This window comes from Dermacentor silvarum, chromosome 2 (assembly GCF_013339745.2).
Source record: "Dermacentor silvarum isolate Dsil-2018 chromosome 2, BIME_Dsil_1.4, whole genome shotgun sequence".
NCBI lineage: Eukaryota > Metazoa > Arthropoda > Arachnida > Ixodida > Ixodidae > Dermacentor > Dermacentor silvarum.
The window spans coordinates 75,986,085-75,994,193 of NC_051155.1; positions in this window are offsets into that span (position 1 = coordinate 75,986,085).

An 8,109-nucleotide genomic window follows, 5' to 3' on the forward strand; every position below is an offset into this window, starting at 1 on the left:
CGGTCATTGACATCAGCCGCGTAGTGCACCGAGCAGGCCGCGAAGGGGCTTTTGTGCTGGACAGGATACATTTTAGTAAATGTGTAGCAACACCGGACGTCGATTCGCGGCGCGAGCTATAGCTTTTTTAGGCGGGCCCCAGGCAATCAGGAAGCATGATTAAGTATTGAACGTAGCGAAACACCAGTAAAGGGCAGAATTAAACGACGAGGAGTCAGCAAAAGTCGCAGAAAGGATATGAATAGAGAAGGTAAAATTTGCTACTTTAACATGCAGGGTGTGTATCGTTGCGCTGCATTTGATGTAGCAACAAGCCGTCATCTGATGAGCGAGAGGGACGCCACCTTTATTTCAGGCTCGATTATATAGGCAGGCCCACACGTGTGACCAAGGAAAAAGAGAGAGGGCGTGTCTTGCGCGGAGTAACTAAAATAGAGAAGACTTCCGCGCATGTCTTATCACATGGCGGTACAACCTTCTTCTGAACAAAAAAAAAATCGAAAAAAGAAAAAAAAAGCATAATACGAACACTATTCAAGGCACTTGGTTAAAGTTCTGGTCGTATTGTAGCCGCGTGGGCGGCCGTCTCTGCCTGCTCGATCTTCTAGGCAGAAGAGCGGACGCTGAAGTCACCAAGATCATCGAGGTTGAAAGTTTCCTTTGTGGGTAAGAGATGCTGCTGGTTCCGCCTAATAAGTTTGTTCCCCTGGGTTAAAACGTTGTACGATCTCGGGTGCGTCTGACCAATAACTTGGGCTTTCTGCGACCAAGCTTTCCTCTTGATCCTCACGATTTGACCTTCAAGGGGTGGAAGCGGCCCTTTTGAACGATCACACTGGATGTGCTTTTGCACTTTCACCTTCTCTTGGACGTTGAAATCTGGCAAGGTTGACCTTAGTTGTCGTCCTCGCAAGAATTCTCCTGGTGACCGTCCACCTTTCAGAGGCGTATACCGGTAACTCAGGAGACCGCGAAGTGCACAGAGCAGGCCGCGAAGGGGCTTTTGTGTTGGACAGGATACATTTTAGTAAAAGTGTAGCAACACCGGTCGGACGTCGATTCGCGGCGCGAGCTATAGCTTTTTTAGGCGGGCCCCAGGCAACCAGGAAGCAGGATTAAGTATTGAACGTAGCGAAACACTAGTAAAGGGCAGAATTAAACGACGAGGAGTCAGGAAAAGACGCAGAAAGGATATGAATAGAGAAGGTAAAATTTGCTACTTTAACATGCAGGATGTGTATCGTTGCGCTGCATTTGATGTAACAACAAGCCGTCATCTGATGAGCGAAAAGGGACGCCACCTTTATTCCAGGCTCGATTATATAGGCAGGCCCACACGTGTGGCCAAGGAAAAAGAGATAGGGCGTGTGTTGCGTGGAGTAACTAAAATAGAGAAGACTTCCACGCATGTCTTATCACATGGTGATACAACCTTCTTCTGAGCAAAAGAAAAATCGAAAAAAGAAAAAAAAGGCATAATACGAACACTATTCAAGGCACTTGGTTAAAGTTCTGGTCGTATTGTAGCTGCGTGGGTGGCCGTCTCTGCCTGCTCGATCTTCTAGGCAGAAGAGCGGACGCTTGCGGTGTCACCTGAGGTGGGTTATCACCTGCACATGGTTGCGCTGTCACTTGCACGTCCTGTGTGGGGTTCTCGTCAGGATTCACTGGTGTAGCTGGCGTGGAGTGACGAACGTAATCGTCGCTCAGGTCACCAAGATCATCGAGGTTGAAAGTTTCCTTTGTGGGTAAGAGATGATGCTGGTTCCGCCTAATAAGCTTGTTCCCCTGGGTTAAAATGTTGTACAATCTCGGGTGCGTCTGACCAATAACTTGGCCTTTCTGCGACCAAGCTTTCCTCTTTATCCTCACGACTTGACCTTCAAGGGGTGGAAGCGGCCCTCAAGGGGTGGAAGCGGCCCTTTTGAACGATCACACTGGATGTGCTTTTGCACTTTCACTTTCTCTTGGACGTTGAAATCTGGCAAGGTTGACCTTAGTTGTCGTCCTTGCAACAATTCTCCTGGTGACCGTCCACCTTTCAGAGGCGGCTACCGGTAACACAGGAGACCCAGCCAGAAATCTTCGCCTGCTTCGTTCGTTTTCTTCAGAATCCGTTACACCACCTGAACTCCCTTCTCCGCCAAGTCGTTGGAACGAGGGTACTCCGGACTCGACGTCACATGTCGAAAGTCGTACTTTTCCGCTAGTTACATCATTGTCATAGTTACATTTCAAGTAACTATGACAATCATTCAAGTGTGACTCAACTTAAACTTGATCATTCCCTTCAACCGGCCATTGGCCATACGCCGTCATATGTCTCTCCCATGCCTGTTTTACAAGTACGTCTACAGCATTAAAATAGCCTCGTTACACCTTGAACGACCCCTTTTCACGTCACACAGGCTACATAATAACCTCAGCTTCACGCGTATCTTTGGCAATACGAACGCTTTTAACACATCTGCACTTTCACAAGCCATCCGCATGTGGAATGATCTTCCCGATGATATCACCTCTGATAAGAACCTTAAAAGATTTCGCCACAAGCTTGAGGTACATATTTTTTGTGAAATAGTGCTGTAACATGGTCTCGTTGTTTAAGTTCTTTTGTTTATTTTGCGATGTGTTGCGTTTTTGTTATGTTTTTTTTTCTTCACTTGCACTCAAAGGCTCTTTTAGTGCTTATTTGGGAAGCGTATTCTGTTGTGCTGCATTTTTTTCTTCACTTGTGTTGGAAACTTGTTTCACATTTTGCAATTTTCTCTGTTGCGTTGCGTTTTGATGTTCACTTGCATTGTAACCCTGTTCTATACTAGTTTGCTTGTGCTTTCATTGTATTAAGTAAAAAAAACCCTTACTCAATGCCCTTTGGGTCTGTAAGGTATTTTCAAATAAATAAATACTAGGTGAATTGTCAGTTCTCTCAAGAAGCTGCTTGTTGTATCTGTGACCATCGTTGAAATGTTGGCGGTTGCACGCGAGTAACATCGGCACAGAAAATCGCAAAAGAGAGTTCGCGCTACAGCGGACAGCAATCTGCGCAATCATCTCATCAGATTTCGTTGATCCTCATTCCAGCGTCTCATCTATCTAGTTTTTCACTCTATCTCGCTTGTACCGTACGAAGACTAGCAGTAAAGAAGAACGGACCCGGGGCTGTCCTCACACTCCTATGGTCATATGTACGGTATGGTCATATGGGCCAGGATAAAGTAAAACTATTCAAATGGGTTTTTATTCCAAATCCGTCATTAGCCATCCCTTATACGTCAAAATGGCTCGGGCTTGGCCCACATGGGTGGGCGCAGCGCCCATGTGGGCGCTGCGCCCACCCATGTCGGAGGCCCAATGGCGGATTTGGAATCAAAACTAATTGGAATATTTTATAGCGATAGCGTTTATATGGACACTCCAAAGCGGATTTCTGCCGTCGGCGTCGTCGTGAGGTTCTGTATGACGTCAACGGCGATGAAATTGTCGCTGCGCTCCGGGCGCTGTATGTGCCAGTGAAAGCACGCGAGGGACGCGCGCTTTCACGGGGAGCGAACGCACGTCGGAGAGCAAAAGCGAGTTAGGCGCCGTGCTCAGTGAAGGGATGCAGAATTAAGTGTCTCTTTCCTCCTCTACAATCACTATATATAGAGAGCAAATGCGACTTTTCCGTCGCGCGAGAGGCCGTGGGGGGGAGGGGTGGCGGGAGGGAGGGCAGGCAACGTTTAGCTGTGGCACCAAATGCGTATTTATATAAAAACGTTGCGAGGCGAGAAGGTGGGTAAGATTTCCGACGCAACTGGACGAGTGTCCCATTCTGATCTCGTCAAAAACCTCCGAGCCGCCCCCAGAGGCACCGGCAACAGTCGCCAACGCCGCGCGCGTACGGTGCGAACGCCGGCAAAAATCCCGACGGCATCGACAACAGTTCTGCGCGTTGCTGGTGCTGCTGCATGTCCAAGTTTATAGAGCTGATAAAACTACTATCCTTACTGCGCACAGCTCTCTACTAATTTGCTATCGCAATTGATGCTTCGCCTTTCGGGTGAAACTGCGACAATTTTTCTCCTTATCCCGGTCATGGGTCTCTATAGGCACCGGGCGCGGGATGAATTTGGACCGGTGGCGCCTTCATGCGGTGGCGCGCGAATGTAATGGCATGTGGCGGCCGGGCCGCGCGCAGCAGGCGCTGCCGTGAAACCAAGTCTGATCAAACATGTTGCGTTTTTGGGTGCACCAACAGTTACTGAAACATGACTGAAGCTAGTTAGGCCATTCAATTTAACCGTTGTTCATCGCGGCATCGCGTTTTTCAGGCGGAAAGTCTCTATGTGCGGTCTGTATATAGACAACGGCGCGTTCAGTGCTCAGAAATTGAAACGCGATACTCGAATCGCATGGTCGCCAGCGCTTTTTGCACTGACTGTAAGCGCTGGGGACGCCAAACTGATGCATTGTGGTGTAGAGTGAAAACGAGAACCTTCGTAACGCACTATGACTGCATTTTGTCCCACAGCGCTCACCTGTGGCACGAAAAGTGGAAAAAAAAAAACGGCGGCAGCCGCGCGCTGCCGGCGCTTCAATCGCCGGGCACTGTACATTTCCGACGCTGATTTGCTATTGTCTAGTTGTTCTAACGTTAATAAAAGAGCAGTTCATACGCAAGAGCTTCGTGTCCCACTTGCGTGTCTTCTCCGCAGTGTAACGGCTGCGGAACTTGGGCACCGAAGGCGAACACACAGATTTGTAGTCATTTTGCCGTCTTATCAGTGTATCAGTCTTCCTTTTAATGTACAGTTTCCTTCCTAGCAATTCCCAACTCTGGTTGCGTCCGGCACATGACTGTGCTATGCATCGATGGTGAACGCCAATGCAGGGGCGTGTTCACACTCGCCGCCACTGACGGCTCCCGTCGCGCTAAGCTGTATAAAATGGGCCGTGACTGAAGATTGGGCTAGCTTATAAGCAATTAAGAATGGGGAGGCATTGCAAAGATAAAAGAACTACAACGGACAGAGAACGGGAACTTACTGACACATGTGCGATCGGTGAAGCAGCTCAAGAAACAGGAAGACGTATGTCTCCTTTTTTTTCTGTCCATAATTTTTGGTTATTCGCATATTTCCATGATTAAATACGCGGTAATGTTAAAGCGCAAAGCAAAATAACATCTGGAATATAACAGCTGGAGTTCCACGTCTTAGCTTGCCGCGGTGAGCTCCGTTCGCGTGGTGCATTTGCATCGCAATTTGCGCTCGTTTTCTGCTTTATATACTACCTGATGCCACGAATGTGATCTGCCTCGTACAAGTGACGACCTTTCTCAAAAGCAGACACACGAAAATGCGTTTTCCGTTGCGTCAGCCCTTAAAACCCGCAGTGCCAAATAACTGGAAGCACCGAGCGCCTTCGTCCCGTCGTCTGCTTCACATGCCAGTGCTCTGACGGCTGCCGTTCGCGGCGCTGTTCGCCAGTATATCACCGGCGCGCCGCTGGCGCCTTACAACGGCCGCCCGGTGCCTATAGCATAGATGGTAACGTTTCACATATGAGGTAAAACAAGGGCTACGTAAGCTGTTTTCGGCTTAAACCATCTATAGACAGGTATACAAATATGACAGTCGAGACTCTTCGCGGCTGAGATTTAACATAATTTAAATGAACACTGAAATAGAAAACAATATTTGACTGTATTAGTAGATCACTCTTACACAACAGCAAAGAAAAACACATAAACAAAAAAGGCTGCTCTTACTTTTATAAGACGCCTGGTAAGTCAGAGAAGAAGCAAACACGAAACATGGGTGGCGTGGCGCTGCCGCCTTGAAGTTCTCCGCACCAGATCTCCGTGACGGCATGTATGTCGACGAACATCTGCTCGGACCGGGTAAAAGTGTTATCGTTAAGGACTCACACTATTGTATTCTAACATTGCCAAATATTGAACTTAGCAAGCCTCAAGAACGTTTACTGAACCACTACGTCCCAAATACGGAAAAACACATTGAAATCGCTAACGAGCCATTGACGTACTAGCGTTCGCATTTCGGTGGGAAATTCAATAAACGATACGTTGATCATTTTCCTCACTGATAGCCAACTTATTACCGCAAGATATATTTTTTTTCTTTTTTCTTCCTGGGGGTTTACGTGCCAAAACCAGTTTTCATTATGAGGCATGCCGTAGTGGAGGGCTCTGGAAAACAATTTTGACCACATGGGGTTCCTTAACGTGCACTACAACGCAAGCACACGGGCGTTTTTGCATTTCGCCTCCATCGAAATGCGGCCGCCGCGGCCGGGATTCGATCCAGCGATCTCGTGCTCCACAAGATATAGCAAAAATGGAATATGCGGACGCGTACACTTCGGCTCTCGCTTTAACCAACGTTTTCGCGACCCTTTTCTGTGGTTTTAACGTTATATTTGTTCACATTGACTTTCTGAATAGACATGGACTCTGTGGACACTTTTGGACGTAGTGAGTGCTTTTTCTCACGTTTTTCATCGTCGCTCGGCCGCCGCCTCGCTAACCCTTACGACGGCAATCTTCACTCCGACGTGGCGCGCGCTCACTAGCGCAGCGCAGCAGCTGGCATGCTGCACTCTTCCACGCATTTTCACGCTTAACAATGGATTATCAAGTGTCGGAGGAGGACGTTGTCCGGGAGGACATCACACCAGATCAAGGTTGGCAAATCGCAACGTCTCGCCAAGCAGTAGCTCAAAATGTAGGCGCCAAATCTGCACCGCCATATGGCACTTTGAAACGCGGAGAGCATAAGCCCCGCGCTAGAGAAAACGCCAAAAACAACATCATCCGAGTGAGCAGAATACCGAAACTGCCAAAGGACGATACCCGCATCATCATCAGACCCACAGGGAGACTTAGTATCGCTTGGGCCCAGCGGTAGTCACCGACGCCATTTCCACCTCGACCGGTCTCAGCCCTGTGGACCACACGCGGACACGCTTTGCCCGAACAACAAACAGAAAATCTTAGTGGCGAGCATGCCGAAAAGAGAAAACGCTAACTGCTACGTACAGGTAAAACAAATCTTCATGCAAAGTAAATGGTTATGCGCAAGCTAAACACGGACACAGTAATATACACGGACGGAAATCTTCATCGCTGACAAGACCTATGAAGTTAGTGCCTACGAAGCGGCATCGTACTCTACGTGTAAAGGCGTCATCCGGGGGAGTCCTGTGCAAGACGGTTCGGCGGACATCGATGTAAAGATTGTCAACGACAGAAACCCACTAGTCCTGGCCGCCAAGTGCATCGGCAATACCACCGCAGTAACCGTGGCCTTCGATGGACACCGCGTGCCCAATTTCGTGCGATACGAGTCGGTACTGCCGCAATGCATATTGTACCGCAGGCAGATCGATTTATGCTACGCCTGCGGCCGGCTCGGCCATCGCGCACACGTTTGCCCCAACCCCGAAGACATTATCTGCCGAGGCTACATTCCCTACGTTGTGCGAAGACGACGATGGGAGCGAGCACGGTTGATGCGAGACGACGACGACTGTGCTACAGCGTTCAACCCAGCCGCCGACGACGGTGGTCGATCCGTTGCCAACCGATCCAGGTCCCGATCCGGTGACCGTTCCGGGAGCCGCTCAAGGCGTGGATCGAGGTCCCGGAGCCGTCATCGGGCCTATTCCCGTGGTGCGCCACGCGAGGCCCCCACCGGATCTGCATCCATATCCCGTCCTGGGTGCCGCTTGGGCTCCCGTTCCGGGCCCCGCCCCGGCACATCCGGTGCCACCCGTCAACGATCGGCGAGCCCTCCGGCACCATCATCGGCAGGCAACGCCAACAAGAATAACAGAGGCACCCTCACTTGGGCGGACATCGCCCGAGGAAGAGGAAACTACCTCACAGGTAGGGTCGCGATCACTCCCAGAGCACGTTACTCACACCACATCCGAGATAACATTCCTGAAGCGCGAAAACGCAATTATGAAAGAAATGATACACAAACTCACGGCCACCATCGCCGAACTGAAAAACGACAGGCGCGTGCGCGCCGCTACACCCGCCACTGACAACACCGGCAATGCACACACCCCGTCGCCGCTAGAACCCGATGGTGAGAACGA